The 15,892-nt window shown below is 43.6% G+C and overlaps 1 protein-coding gene across 3 annotated transcripts in view; it reads right to left on the minus strand.

Moving 5' to 3' along the window:
* SEPTIN3 (septin 3) overlaps positions 1 to 15,892 on the minus strand; it is a 169,653-nt gene that overhangs the window by 69,916 nt on the left and 83,845 nt on the right. The window lies entirely within an intron of this gene.

Genomic DNA, 15,892 nt, shown 5'->3' on the forward strand with positions numbered 1-15,892 from the left:
ACTTTTATTCTCACATAGCAGCAGAAGGATGCGCAACATTTCGGTCTAAATGGATCATCATCAGTCTATACAGCAGCACAGTGACACACCCATACCATCAGAAATCATGAAGCATACTAAACACTGCTAACTGTGGACCTTATATATCAACCAGCCCATTCGAAATTGGGACCAGTATCACTGACATATACAAAATTTTATTTTGTATAACTGAGGCCCTTATTCTAGTTCACTCTTTCTGACAAAATCCGTCTTAGATGGACAAAACCATGTGCACTGCAGGTGAGGCAAGTGTTACTTGTGCAGAGATAATTAGATGTGGGTGGGGTTTTACTTCAAAGTGAGATCTATATTGCAGTGTAAAAATAAAGGGTACTCTTTACCTAGAAGGGCGCCCATCGTGGCCATCGCGGGCATTGAATGCACTAAAAAAATGGGTGCGATGCGACCGACTCGATGCCCGCGATTTCCCATAGGGAACAATGTTAAATGTCTCAATTGACCCGATTTTCACTATCCACGTCGGCGTGGAGTTGAGAATAGAATAGTGTGGCGAGCGCAGCGAGCCACCGAGCCCGAAGCGTGGCGAGCGCAGCGAGCCCCGCAAAGGGACGCGGATACCTGTGAAGCCCGCGAAGGGACGCGTTTACCTGTGAAGGTATCCGCTGCGCTCGCCATGCTTCGGGCTCGAAGCTTTGCAAATTTATACATGGGCCAATTTGAAGATCAATATATATGGCAGAGCAAATATGGGGCTAACCTGGTGCGATATGGCAGATATATAGACAATTTATTTTTTATTTGGAAGGGGGACATTTCACTGGCACTTGATTTCTTACATTCACTTAATTCCAACACTTTTGGTTTAAAGTTCACCTTCACTTATGACAGAAAACAGATTAATTTCTTGGACATAGCCATTACCATTAAGAACAATTGCATTACAACTGCAACATATAATAAAGAGGTGGATAATAGTAGATATTTAAACTATCAAAGCTGCCACTTCAAACCGTGGATCAATAACATCCCAAAAAAACTATTCTGTAGAATAAAAAGAAATTGTTCGGAAGACTCTAAATACAGACAACAAATGGAGGAAATGAGAGAGACCTTTTTAGATCAAGGGTATCCAAACTGGTTGTTAGACAAAGCTGAATTGGAAAGTGAAAAAATAGAGAGCACTTCTCTTCTAGACTCAAAAACAACAGATAAACAATTATCATTAGTCAATCCATTATTTATGTCCAAATTCAACACATATTCGGACCAACTAAGAGAAATTATAAACAAAAATTATAGGATACTTAAATGTGATAATATATTGGCCCCCCATCTAGAAGAAGTCCCAAAAATAATCTTTAAAAAGAATAGAACACTGAGAGATATTCTATCACCAAGTCACTTCAAACGTGAAAAAATTGATCATACAGGGATGGAAAAAATAAAGGGGTGTTTCAAATGCAAAAAGAATAAATGTATGACCTGCCAATATATTATACTTGCTTTAGTTCATCATACTCAGGGATATCATTTAACATAAAGAGCCATATCGATTGCCAAACCTCATATGTTATATATCTGATAACATGTGTATGCGGGTCCCAATATGTGGGCCGCACTATCTGTACATTACATACAAGATTCTTGGAGCATCGAAGAAATATATTGAAAGGGGTGCTTAACCACTCACTATCTAAACATGTTAAACATAAACATAATGGAGACCTGCGAGTTTTGAATCTGCAGGGGATAGAACATTTAGAACAAACATTGGGCCTTATTTTGGTTCATTCTTTCTGACAAAATCCTTCTTAGATGGACAAAACCATGTGCACTGCAGGGGGGCAGATGTAACATGTGCAGAGAGAATTAGATTTGGGTGAGTTATTTTGTTTCTGTGCAGGGTAAATACTGACTGCTTTATTTTTACACTGCAATATAGATCTCACTTTGAAGTTAAACCCCACCCAAATCTAATTCTCTCTGCACAAGTAACACCTGCCCCCCTGCAGTGCACATGGTTTTGCCCATCTAAGAAGGATTTTGTCAGAAAGAATGAACCAAAATAAGGCCCATTGAGAGGTGGCGATCGATATGACAGATTATGCGCTCGAGAAGCGTTTTGGATATTTTCCCTCCGTACTCTTTTTCCAACTGGTCTAAATGACAATATTGAATTAAATAATGTATAAAGGAAAATTCAAAATAAGGGAGATACCCTACTCATTCAACCTGTTTTCTCTTTCTTGGTCCTCTTTCCCCGTCCTTTTCATTTTCCATTTCAGCTGGCTTTATAAATGGAAAAGAAACTCTTCCAAATTCATACACATAAAATGATAACATGTACCTACTGTGAATTTGGTTTTATGAATGCTACGTAATTCATATAACTAAATTCACCCAACAATAATAATAATAAAAAATGAATAATTAATGAACAAGTGTATTCTGTCTATACATCTATATATGTGCTCTATGTATAAATATATTCGTTTATTCCGTTATTTATCTCTGCTTTTATTAGTATTCTTTATCCTTTATTTATTATTATTATTTTTATTTTTTATTTATTATTATTATTAATATTTTTTATTTTTATTTCCATTCATTTTTAATTTACTTCATTATTATTGTTGTTGCCTTTATAGATAAGGTTATCTGCATAGATATACAAGGGTGTTTATGATGGAGTATTTCTAAATGAAGTAAAAAAATTAATTGAAAAATTAAAAGTATGAAAATTGCAAAGAGGGAAATATATGTATTGTCGGAGATCTGAGCCTGCAGAGTAGATTTATCTCCATACGGTAGTCCTTATTCTTACCTCTGAGCCACTGACTTCTTTGTGTGCTAATTTGGAATCTAGATATAATCATTGTTCTTTTTTGATTCCCTAGGGAATTCTGATGATGATAGTAATATCAAGAATAAAATATTGAAACTGTCAATGCGACCATGTCTTGAACTTGTGATGTTGAGATCCGTCTGAGTGCTAGTCCTTTCCCTTACCCCTGAGCCATCAGTGCCTCATAAGAATATACGTGTGTGATAGTATTAGTTATAAATGGTAACAACAACGTTCAATGATGCCATCAATCTCAATTTGTGTATTTATCCATTTATTTATTTATTTTTTACTCATGTGTATATTAATAAAAAGCGTTATGTTATATGATGATATCCACAGCATTAATGTTATAAAACTGAATGGACAGACCATATAGAATATATGCCGTTAATACACCTTTGAATAAAACATGCCAATTGGAAACAGGTGCAACGCAATTAACCTGCAAAGGTGATTGGCTAACCTGCTTTTTTAGACAGCAAGATCAGTATGACCCCTGAGCTTCTGAGGAAACCGTCGTGCTTGTAGGACGGAGAAACGCGTCAAGCCTGTCATACATCCAGCACTGCTCTGCAAATAATCACTTGAACCCAGCTCCAGCCTTATCTCCAAACATCCAACTGGTTTCCAGCAATACCGCAAATTCGGCCGCCCGCTGAGAATGACCTGCGGTGAACTCTCCAGCGTGAACGTCATCAGGCCAGCGAGTGAGCTCTCTTCCCCCAGCTAACATCCAGAGGGCACAGGCAGACGGGGGACGGACGGTCTGCTCCCGACGGTGGCTCTCATCACAACTGAGCCCCGCCGGTGGAAGCGGACGTCGGAAGAATCCAAGTGTCATCTACATCTGACCTTTACAATCTGCTACCGATGGTGGCTCTCAGTACAACTTAGCCCCGCCGGTTGTCAGCGGATAACAGTGGAACTCTTCCCCCCCCCGTCCATTTCATCTCCTGTATGAGACCTCACAGAGCCTAGCGGGACTGGTAACTATATATCCCTTTGGGATTTGATACACTGTTATAAAGGCTATTGAATTTAAGGAGCTAGGATGCTCAAGTCAAGTCTAATAGACATTTATACAGAGCTGCTTTACATCAACTGATGGGACTTTATAAATTGGTCACACTATCAATGTTCCCTCTAATTTTATGAAGGCTGTGTGCGGCAAAAGATTTTGGCTGTGCAACTTTGGAAGGAAATTTTATTTTTTGTGTGTCACTTATATATAACTGGAAAAAGACGTTCAGCATTTGTGTTAACTTTGCTTAAAAATGATATTAAGCATTTAAACATTCAAGTTGTGTGCGCGCGCACGTGTGCACAGCTTAGAGGGAACACTGCACACTATACATCCCATCATTAATGCTGGATTTCATAATGTATTATAGTTTTTAACTGTGTATTTATGTATGGTTTTGTGTACTATAAATTGTTCTTTTTATATTTATTATTTTTTTACATATAATAAATTGTTGGATCAACACAGTGCGCTCTCTATATTTCTTATTTTTTTTTTTCTCTAGGAAACAGCAGCAAATGCATTTTCCACAGGGTTTGAATCTGAAAGTTTTGTTCAGGAAACTGGTAGTTGGTTTTTTTCTCAGTATTGTTTTTTAGACAACTGGGGGCTACAATGCTCTTCAGGTTGTTCGCTCTCCTATATACTATTGTCGATTTAGGGGGTAGGTGGGGACCCAATACCACATCTTTAAGAAGAATCCCCCAAGGTTTTGTAAGGACTTTTCTGATCTTCTCACTCTCCCTATTATTTTGGGTAATGAAAGGTCTACTTTGGAAAACAGACAAATTTGTAGATTTTTTTTAGAGCATTTCTTCCCTTGATCTTCTGGATGCTTTAATTCTGGCTGACTCAATCTTTTCGGGATCATACCCTCTGTCTATGAATCTTCTTGAGAGCATTTTTGAGTGTGTATCGAAGTCATCCATCTTGCTACAGTTCCCTTTTAGTCTTTTAAACTGTGCGTACGGAACATCGTCTTTCCATCTGGACTGATGGCAGCTGGTATACGGAATATAACTATTCGCATCGACTTCTTTAAAAAACGTCTTGTGGTAATATGCTCCCCCGACTTTCCAGTGAGGCTAAGGTCTAGGTACTCGATGTTTTCATGGTGAGACTTGTGCGTGAACTTTAAGTTAAAGTCCTTTGCCTGAAGGTGGGTGATGAAATTTTCCACGCTCTCAGTAGTTCTAAATGAAAATTAGATCGTTAATATATCGCCGATAGAAAATGACATGATGTGTAAAGCTGAAGTCCTATATGTGTTGCTCCTCCCACATTGCCATTAGAAGATTGGCATATGCTGGGGCAAAATTAGTGCCCATCCCTGTCCCGGTGACTTGCAGATGGAATGTTTCATTAAACTTAAAGTATTGTGAGTTAGTATAAATTCTATACTTCTCAGAATGAAATCAATTTCGTCCGGTGTATTTTCAGTATGTCTTGTCAGAATAGTCTTTATCGAGGAGTAAATAGATCACATCCACCGTTACCCACAGGAACTCTTCTTCCCCTTCTAGGTTTTTCAGTAATGAGCTTGAATCTCGAGGATTTTCAATGCAAAAAAAACGTGTTTATTCCTCCGACATGTTTCGGGCTATTGCCTGTCCTCAGGGATTAACATCACACACACAGTGAAAACAATATATACCTATACTCCACAAAAAAGCACGCCCCCCCTCCCGGTGTAACTTCCTGTAATCAGGTACTCACCTGCAGTCACCTAGCCAGGCTCTTTCCCGCTGTCGCTTCCACGCCATGTTGCCACAGGAGACGCCGAGTGCAGGGACACCTTCACTTCCGGCCTCCCCCTCTGACGTACCACCTGCGTTCCACATAGCGGTCTAGACTTCCGGGTTCCAAGCCTCACTCTCAGTGCCGCTGTGAGCCTCGTATACAAGATAAAAATCTGAAAGACATTAATTATAATGCATAAATACAAAACAAAAATATGTGCAATAATAAGAGGTTTGATACAAACCATGTAAGAGGTCAATAAGACCAAAGTATAGTGAAAAAATGAATAATAAAAAGTACATAAAAAATACATAAAAAAACATACAGGAATTAAAAAAACAGTATAGGGGTTAAATCTCGGTATAGTACATAAGATCACTGTTGATGATTTTACTTATATTAAATCCCCTTATGTGAATTACAGCTAGTTAGAGGAATAAATCTTAAATACTTTTAATATTATATAGTTTAGCCCAGAGGTTATGTCTCCCATCAAAATGTTAGCGACAGACTCTACCCCCTGAGTCCTAAATTTAAGATATTACATAAAATTTTGCAGACCATGCTGCTCATTCAATCCTCTAGGTGCTATTGTATCGAGTCTGAAAATCCACCTTGCTTCTGCCTGTAATAGCAACCTACCCCTGTTGCCTCCCCTGATATTCGGGGGGATGTGGTCCACGATTTTGGATCTAATACTGGCAATACTGTGTTTGCTCAAGACACAGTGTTTTGCCACTGGTTGATCACTATTGCCTGAACTGAGAGCCTGTCTGATGGCATGGCGATGATTTGCCATTCGTTCTTTAAATTGACATTCTGTCTTGCCCACGTAGTATAATCCACATGGACAGGACAGAACGTATACAACAAATCTGGTAGAACAAGTGAGTGAGTGTTTAATGGGCAATTTTCAACCTGTGTGTGGATGACTAATAGTGGGCCCTACCAACATTGAGCTACATGTGGTGCACCCTACACATTTGAAGCATCCCTTAGGTCTTGTTAGAAAATGGGCCGGGGTTGCTGGTTTGTCCATAACTGTCACATCTATTTTTACCAGAAGGTCAGCCAGGTTTCTGCCTCTTTTATAGGCGGGCATGATACTCTTGCCCTGTAGGCTTTTTAGATCTTTATCCATAGCTACCATGGGCCATAACTTTTTAACGTGTTGGGTAATCTCTTTGCTGCCATCCGCATGTTGCGTTACCCAAGGGATGCATTTCTCTGTGGTTTTATCTTTTTTCTCTTTTTTAGAAGCAGCAGATAATACTTCATTTCTAGGCATGTTCAGCACTTTTTGTTTGATTTTAACCAGTTCCTCTCTATTATATCCTCTTTGTTCAAATTTGACCTGCATGTCATCCAGATCAATTTTCACCTGATCTTCTTCGCTAGTTATCCTCCTCACCCTCAGCATTTGGGAGTAAGGAAGACCGTAGCGCAGTGATCTAGGATGGCAGCTTTCAGATTTTTATCTTGTATACGAGGCTCACAGCGGCACTGAGAGTGAGGCTTGGAACCCGGAAGTCTAGACCGCTATGTGTAACGCAGGTGGTACGTCAGAGGGGGAGGCCGGAAGTGAAGGTGTCCCTGCACTCGGCGTCTCCTGCGGCAACATGGCGTGGAAGCGACGGCGGGAAAGAGCCTGGCTAGGTGACCGCAGGTGAGTACCTGATTACAGGAAGTTACACCGGGAGGGGGGGCGTGCTTTTTTGTGGAGTATAGGTATATATTGTTTTCACTGTGTGTGTGATGTTAATCCCTGAGGACGGGCAATAGCCCGAAACATGTCGAAGGAATAAACACGTTTTTTTTGCATTGAAAATCCTCGTGTGCCGCCTGATCTATCCACGCTGAAACTGAACTTTTTCGGTTTCTCAGGCAGTTACGCCTTAAAGATGACTTTTTGAGACAACCCAAGAGTATTCCTGCCAAAGAACCCTCACCCTTTCGTGTCAAGAGTGATTTTGACCCTCCCTCACCTAATGCTTCTATTGACACCTTCATGCGCCTGGTAAAACAGGACATTTTGCCTGTATTGAAAAAAACGGCCAGGTATTATTCCAACCTCACCCAGACTGAACAGCAGGCCATTAAATCCTTGCGTGACAACCCAGATATTATCATCCGCCCCGCCGACAAAGGCGGGGGGGTGGTAATACTGGAGAGGGAATATTACATTAGTGAAATTAAGAGCCAGTTAGGTGATACTAATTGCTATCTAAAGCTCACCCACGACCCCACCCACAAATATAAGAAAGAATTTGATTCAGTGATAGGGATGGGTCTGGCCAACTGCTGGATTGATGAAGAAACCAGTGGCTTCCTCATGCAGGAATTTCCCATTATTCCCTTACTCTATAGTTTGCCTAAAGTGCACAAGTCGTTGGTCTCCCCACCTGGGAGACCAATCATTTCGTCTATGGGCTCTATCAGCCAGCCGGTGTCACAATACATCGATTTTTTTCTTGCAACCGGTGACACCACTGATTTTCTAAATAAACTGAACAAGTTTGGTCATCCAACTGAGGGGTGTTTGCTGGTGACACTTGATGTCACCAGCCTTTACACCAATATTGCTCATGATGAGGGCATTGGAGCGGTGCGGGAGTGCGTCAGTGCCAGTCCATTATACAAAGGTCCACCAATTGATTTTTTGTTGTTATTATTGGAACTGGTCCTTAACAAGAATTAATTTTTGTTTGACAACGGCTTTTATTTGCAGCGCCGTGGGACGGCGATGGGGTCAAACATGGCCCCATCGTACGCCAACCTTTTTATGTTCCAATATGAGAAACAACACATTCATTCAAACCTCATTTTTTCCAAATTCATTAATTGTTATTTTAGATATATTGATGATTTGTTTTTTATCTGGACTGGCACTGAGGCACTTCTCAATGAGTTTGTTAACCTTCTGAACTCTATTCCAGGGAACATTAGGTTCACATCCAATTGTAGTGCGGTCGCTCTGCACTTTTTGGATGTGCTTATTACTATCAAAAATGACACACTTGTAACATCACTCTTCAAAAAACCCACGGATAAAAATACACTCTTACTTGCTACCAGTTTCCACCCCCAGCCGCTTAAACACGGTTTGCCATACTCCCAACTCCTAAGAGCAGTGCGCATCACGTCTGATCCAGCTGCCTTGGACAGTACCTTGAATACTATGTGTAAACAGTTCATTGACCGGCAGTATGACCCCAAAGAGGTCGAAGAAGCTAGAGTCAAATGCAAAGGTCTACATAGGGCGGAATTGTTGTCCCCCAAAGTGAGGGAGGAGCAAGAACAGAGGTTACATTTTGCCACCACGTACTCGGTGGCGTCAAAAGCCATAAAAGAATCAATTCTAAATCATTGGCACATTCTACGAACCGACCCAATTATGGGGAATGTATGTCGGTGTCCACCTCTGTTCTGTTTTAAGAGAAGTCAGAATTTCAAGGATCAACTGACCTTTTCTGATATCAGCCCGAAAGTAGACCAGTCAAAAAGGTGGCTCTCTAGGCCGGTCGGCTCCCAAAATTGTACTGGTTGTGTCAACTGCCACTATATGATTAAGACCAAAACATTCATACACTCAACCACAGGCAAGAGATACAATCTTAAACATCCTATGGACTGTGAGACCAAGTATGTGGTCTATTTGATTAAATGCCCATGTAACAAAATCTACGTGGGCAAAACTATGCGAATGCTCAAGGAGCGTATAGGAGTACATAGATCCTCCATCAACAAAGCTTATCAAAAATTGGAAGCAAGTACGCCCCCGGTGGCGCGTCATTTTGTCAACTGTGGACATTCCATAAAGGACTTTGCATTCATGCCATTGGAACATGTGCCCCCCCTGAGGCGAGGTGGGGATAGACATGGTCTTCTGATGAAGAAAGAATGCTATTGGATTTATGAACTCAATTGCATGAGACCGTTGGGTCTAAACGAGGAGTTTTCTTTTGCCCCGTTTATTAATTTAATTTAATTTACAGGCTGGTGTGTCTATCTGGATGTTTTTACATGTTCATTATATGTTAGCTCATTGATGCACCGCTCCAATTAACCCCTTTAATGTATGTTGGACGGTCCTTCTGATTGTCCATTATATTATTGTGCCTTTGATTGTATTGGTAGATTGTGTATATATGCGTGGGAGCACACCGGACACCTGCCTCCTTTGGTAAGGCTGTTGCGGTGACGCTATGTGCACACGCTTATATTTTTTATTCATTCACTTGTTAGTTTTTCTTTATTTCACGTACAGGTTCTATATCTCCCCACAGTAACGTGCATTTATTCATAATGTGGTAATATTGATTATTAGAAGTCACGTATCTTTTGTGGGGTTTGGTTGCCATGACAACCGCCTTGAGACCGGATCTCTTCCGGGGACAGTGGAACCGCTTCTCCTTCCCCCTCCGCTGTGCGCGGCAGATTGGTTCCACACCGCCGCCTATACTTCCGGTACACGGAGGCGATGTGTGCTGTGTGCTGTCTGCTGTGACGCGGGAGGTGATTGAAGTGTACCGCTGCACCTGAGGTTGACGATCTGAGTGTCGACAGGTGAGTATGCCATTGGATGCCCTTTTAAATTCTAGGTCCTGAGTTCAGTGTCTTGATGACCCCTCTTGATGAAGGTGCAAATGCACCGAAACGGCCGTCGAGGAGACGTGTAATGTATCATTTTAAGCATTGTATCAGCCTGTTGGGTGTCCATTTATGCTCCGGATTATTGTGAGCTTGGATCTATTAAAACCTGCATTCATTTATTTGGTGAATTGGATCTTTTCATGACTGGTGCTGTCAGTTCTGTTACCCTCTGGGGATCACACACAGGACTTTATCCATATATATATATATATATATATATAAGCGTTAGGAATAGGCCTGGCACTCCTCCAACAAGGTACAGGACCCAGGTGCCCTCCGAATCAGTAGTATAGAAGTTTTGATAGAAGAAAACAAACGCGGCACTCTGGGAATTTTAAGCATAAAACGTGTATTGTAGCAAAATAGCTTCCAACGTTTCGGGGTCTGTATCACCCCTTTGTCAATATTCCTTGACAAAGGGGTGATACAGACCCCGAAACGTTGGAAGCTATTTTGCTACAATACACGTTTTATGCTTAAAATTCCCAGAGTGGAAAAATGCGGCACTCGGAACCACAGTAATAAAAACTCAACAAGCTGCACTTGAGTTTTATTACTGTGGTTCTGAGTGCCTCACCTTCCTCCAGTTATATATATATATATATATATCATGCAGTATGCATGTGAGATAGATAGTTAGGTAACTCTAGATAGAGTAGTCTCAGGAAGGGGGGCAAGTACAAAGGACTTGAGATGACAAGGAAGAATAACAATGCTCTCAAAAGGTGCAACATGTAGAAAAATGGTACCAGTATTCTAAATGAGCATTGTACAAATCCCACTTGGCAAAGTTACAAGAACTAGCGCCCATTACCTCTCCTGATGACTCATAAATTTCCTTTCTGAACGTAAAAGAAGAGAGATGCTTTACTGGGAGATACATTATGGTGGGGGCCAGGGATGGTCGCATGCATGCGAGCTCCCATCCACCGAAGCTTCCATCATTGACCCCCGGAGAAGGGAAGCCTCAGGGACGAGAAGACAGAGGAGGACGAGGGAGGTGGATGGAGGGGGAGATGGATAGGGTGGAGGAGAGGACCTGACACAGGACGCGGCGACCACCCCCTGGCTGGGACAGCACACGGCCCCGGCATGACCAGGCGGTGACCTCCATCAGAGGAGGTGTACGGAGGAGGCAGATTGGAGTGACGAGGACCCGGCTCAAGACATGGCACAGGACCACGGCCCCCGGAATGACCACCAGAGGCAGTGACCGACATCGGCTCCCGGCTGCATAACCCGGCAACAACAGTGGTTTCCGGCCTGCAGGCCCCAGCTGCTCCTCTAGCATGAGCGAATTGCAGGAGCCTTTCCACAACCCACCCGATACTCCGGGCGAAACACAGTGGCAACGCCCCCCCCCCCCAAGGGAGGAGGTATGGTACTATTGTAAAGTGCAAGGGAATCTTCTGTACTATATAAGAAACTGTGAATAAATAAATAAATATGGTTACATGATTGGGGGCAGCAGTGTGGAACTCAGCCCAGAGGGCCCAACTCAAGCCCCGCCCCTCACTGACTCCCCAGGCCTCCGCGACTCTCTCTCCCGGCCTCACTGACTGAGTTTTGCCATCTCCACCACAACCACCCCCGACATGACCACCTCCGCTGGCCGTCTCTAGGGAAGATGTCCTGAAGAGCCCTTCTGCTGCTGTGAGCAGCAGGATCAAGATGGTGCCACAAATGGCTGCCTAGGAGCTGTGCACTCAGCCATATGTAAAGCCTGTGTCTCCCCTGTCTAGTGCATTGCACAGAAATCTGTATCTATACTGTCTCTGCATATATGTTACCTACCTGGCTGTTGCGGCGACCAGTGGCACCGCTGATGGCTGCCTAGCTGCTGTGCAGCTCAGCGGGTATGTGTTCCCTGAGTGATAACTGTACTGTCTGCTTGTATTGTTGCTTGCCTGGCTGTCACAGCGACCAGTGGCGCCACTGAGGGCTGCCTAGGTGCTGGGCAGCTCGGCTGGTATTTGATCATGTTCCCTGTGTGATAACTGTACTGTCTCTGCTTGTACTGCTACCTACCTGGCTGTTGCGGCAACCACTGGTGCCACTGATGGCTGCCTAGAAGCTGTGCAGCTCAGCGGGTATATGTTCCCTGTGTCTATAATCCCCAGGGTACATCTAGTGTATACCTATATGTGTTATGTATATCTGTACTCATGGCCGGATTAACAATGGGCCTGATGGAGCTACAGCTCTAGGCCCACTCTCCTGGGGCTTTCCAATGAGCTCAGCCCAGCATTGCTAGCCCCTCGGGAACCGGAGATACCGTGGGGCAAACCTGGAACGTTTTCCCCATAGGATGACATGGGACCCGTTAATTCCAAATTCCACCCAGTAATGACGGCTGCCAGTCCACCCGCCCCTGGCATCATTTGAACCCAAATCGCTGGACCTTCAATCTGATACCAGGCTGGTTCATATGGGTTAATTGGTTCCAGAGATATTGCGGATAAACCCAATTTTTTTATTTCTGAAATGTCATTTCATGGCTGTTAATGTTCTTTGAAGGCAGATTTCTCTGGAACCAAAAGGCCCAGTTTCATGGGACCAAAATCATTCGAAGTCCACTTAAAAGTTCTTCAATCTCATGTAAATGGGTCAGTTGGTTCCGAAGATATAGCCGGTTAAGGAGGGGGGTGGCTTTCTCTCCCCTTCACAACAGAAAATGAAAGGACTAGGCTGGTGTAAAAGGGGCCAGCCCTGGGAATGACCCTGCATGAATTTTTAATAGGCATTATGGTGTTTGGTATAATACATAATGGAAATTATGGTGTGTGGATTAACATGTAAAGGGCAATATGGTGTACATTTTTAATGCGTGCCTTTGGGGCGCAATGTCCCTATTTATGAAGCATATTGTGTATTTTGGCTCAATCCATGTGGCGAAATTTAAATTTTGCCTTAATCTGTGTGGCATAGTGTGAGTTTTGGCTCATTCCATGTGGCATAATGTGAAGGAGGCAAGTACAGTATAAGGGGGTTACTATTGTGCTGCATGATTTGTATAAGGGGTATATGGTGTCCTAAACTTAGGTGACCACATGAAAGGTGCTGAAATGTTGTCTACCAAGTTTTGGTTTTCAGTATTTTTTTTATGACTGGAATACCGCCTCACCCTGCAAGTACCTTAGGACATCGGTGTTCTGTGGGCAGGGCTATTTTTCAGCCAGAACGGTCCGGAACGCCGTTCCTGAAGCTCAAATTAAAAATTATGTCATCAGGAACGGCGTTCCGGAACCTGCTCCAGGCCACCCGGCATAGCCTGCCCGCTCCCTGTTCCCCGCTCCCTGTCAGTGTCCGCCCGCCCGACCACCCGCCCATGTATCCGGCCACCCGCACGTCAGCTGCGGCTGCCCTTGCCTTCCTTCCCCTGCACACAGAGACAGACGCTAGAAGTCATAGTTCACCTCTAGCGTCTGACAGGTAGCACAGCTCTGCACTTCCTGGTAACGCTGCAGAACTGTGCTTCCTGTCAGACGCTGGATGTGAAAAATGACTTCTAGCGTCTGTCTCTCTGTGCGCAGGGGAAGACAGGGTAAAGCAGGGGCAGCAGCAGCTGATGGGCACGTATTAACCCCTTGGCAACGAGCTGGAACCCCTGGCAATGGAATATAACCCCCCTTGGCAACGAGCAAAAAATATTAACCCCTTGGCAATGAATAAGCAAGAACCCATGGCAATGGACATTAACCCCCCCCCTGGCAACAAGAAAGAACCCCTGGCAACGAGCATTAACCCCCCTTGGCAATGAGCAAGAACCCCTGGTAACCCCTGTCCTGTAAGGAGGAGATGGAGCTGACCCTGGTGGGGCTGCAGTACTCCGGGAAGACCACCTTTGTGAACGTGATTGCGGTGAGAGCTGGGGGCAGCAGGAGCCCCAGCCAGGGAGTGGGGTTCAGGTATGGCGTGTAATTACAGCTCCACCACTGGGATTATTTCACGGTGTGGGGCATATGTATAATGGGCATCTCTGTGTGGGGCATATGTATAATGGCCATCAATGTGTGTGGCATATGTATAATGGCCATCACGGTGTGTGACATATGTGTAATGGGCATCACGGTGTGTGGCATATGTATAATGGCCATCACTGTGTGTGGCATATGTATAATGGCCACCACGGTGTGGGACATATGTGTAATGGGCATCACGGTGTGTGGCATATGTATAATGGAGCATCACGGTGTGTGGCATATGTATAATGGAGCATCACGGTGTGTGGCACATGTATAATGGGCATCTCTGTGTGTGGCATATGTATAATGGCCATCACTGTGTGTGACATATGTATAATGGCCATCACGGTGTGGGACATATGTGTAATGCGCATCACGGTGTGCGGCATATGTATAATGGCCATCACGGTGTGGGACATATGTGTAATGGGCATCACGGTGTGTGGCATATGTATAATGGAGCATCACGGTGTGTGGCATATGTATAATGGAGCATCACGGTGTGTGGCATATGTATAATGGGCATCTCTGTGTGTGGCATATGTATAATGGCCATCACTGTGTGTGACATATGTATAATGGCCATCACGGTGTGGGACATATGTGTAATGGGCATCACGGTGTGCGGCATATGTATAATGGCCATCACGGTGTGGGACATATGTGTAATGCGCATCACGGTGTGTGGCATATGTATAATGGAGCATCACGGTGTGCGGCATATGTATATTGGGCATCTCTGTGTGCGGCATATGTATAATGGCCATCACGGTGTGGGACATCTGTGTAATGGGCATCACGGTGTGTGGCATATGTATAATGGAGCATCACGGTGTGTGGCGTATGTATAATGGAGCATCACAGTGTGTGGTGTATGTATAATGGGCATCTCTGTGTGTGGCATATGTATAATGGCCATCACTGTGTGTGGCATATGTATAATGGCCATCACAGTGTGTGACATATGTATAATGGGCATCACAGTGTGTGGAATATGTATAATGGGCATCGCGGTGTGTGGAATATGTATAATGGAGCATTATGGTGTGTGGCATATGTATAATGGAGCATTATGGTGTGTGGCATATGTATAATGGAGCATTATGGTGTGTGGCATATGTATAATAAGCGTTACGGTGTGTGGCATATGTATAATGGGCCAATTCTCCGCGTGCAGGTTGCAAAACCGCGGTATAAAGTAGTCTTTTCCTGTAATGCTGTGCCCCTTGCCGTGAGGCTACATCCCTGTTTTTTGGGCGTGCGCCTTAGGCGCGCGCATATTCTCCACTTTGCTGCTGGGGATTGTTATGTTACTGCCACTGTTGGGAGGAATTATATGTTTTTTTTTTTTAACTGTAATGCCCCGCCCCTTTTGTAGCTCCTCCCACATCGCCGCCCACTTTCTTCCCCCGCCCAAAGTTCCTGAACCTATTTTCCTAAAAAAAATAGTACTGCCTGTGGGTGCACCTTTGGAGGGCACCAGGCAATATTAAGATAGATTGAACCGTTTAGGATTGTTTACACTAGAAAAGAGATGTTTAAGGGGGGACATGCTTAACATGTTCAAATATATGAGGGGCCAATATAAGCAACTGTCAGGTGCCCTTTTTACTGTAAGGAAGGACTCAAGAACATGAGGACATGAATTTAGATTAGAGGAAA

The sequence above is a fragment of the Crinia signifera genome, chromosome 8 (genome assembly GCF_055691185.1).
Source record: "Crinia signifera chromosome 8, ASM5569118v1, whole genome shotgun sequence".
Lineage (NCBI taxonomy): Eukaryota > Metazoa > Chordata > Amphibia > Anura > Myobatrachidae > Crinia > Crinia signifera.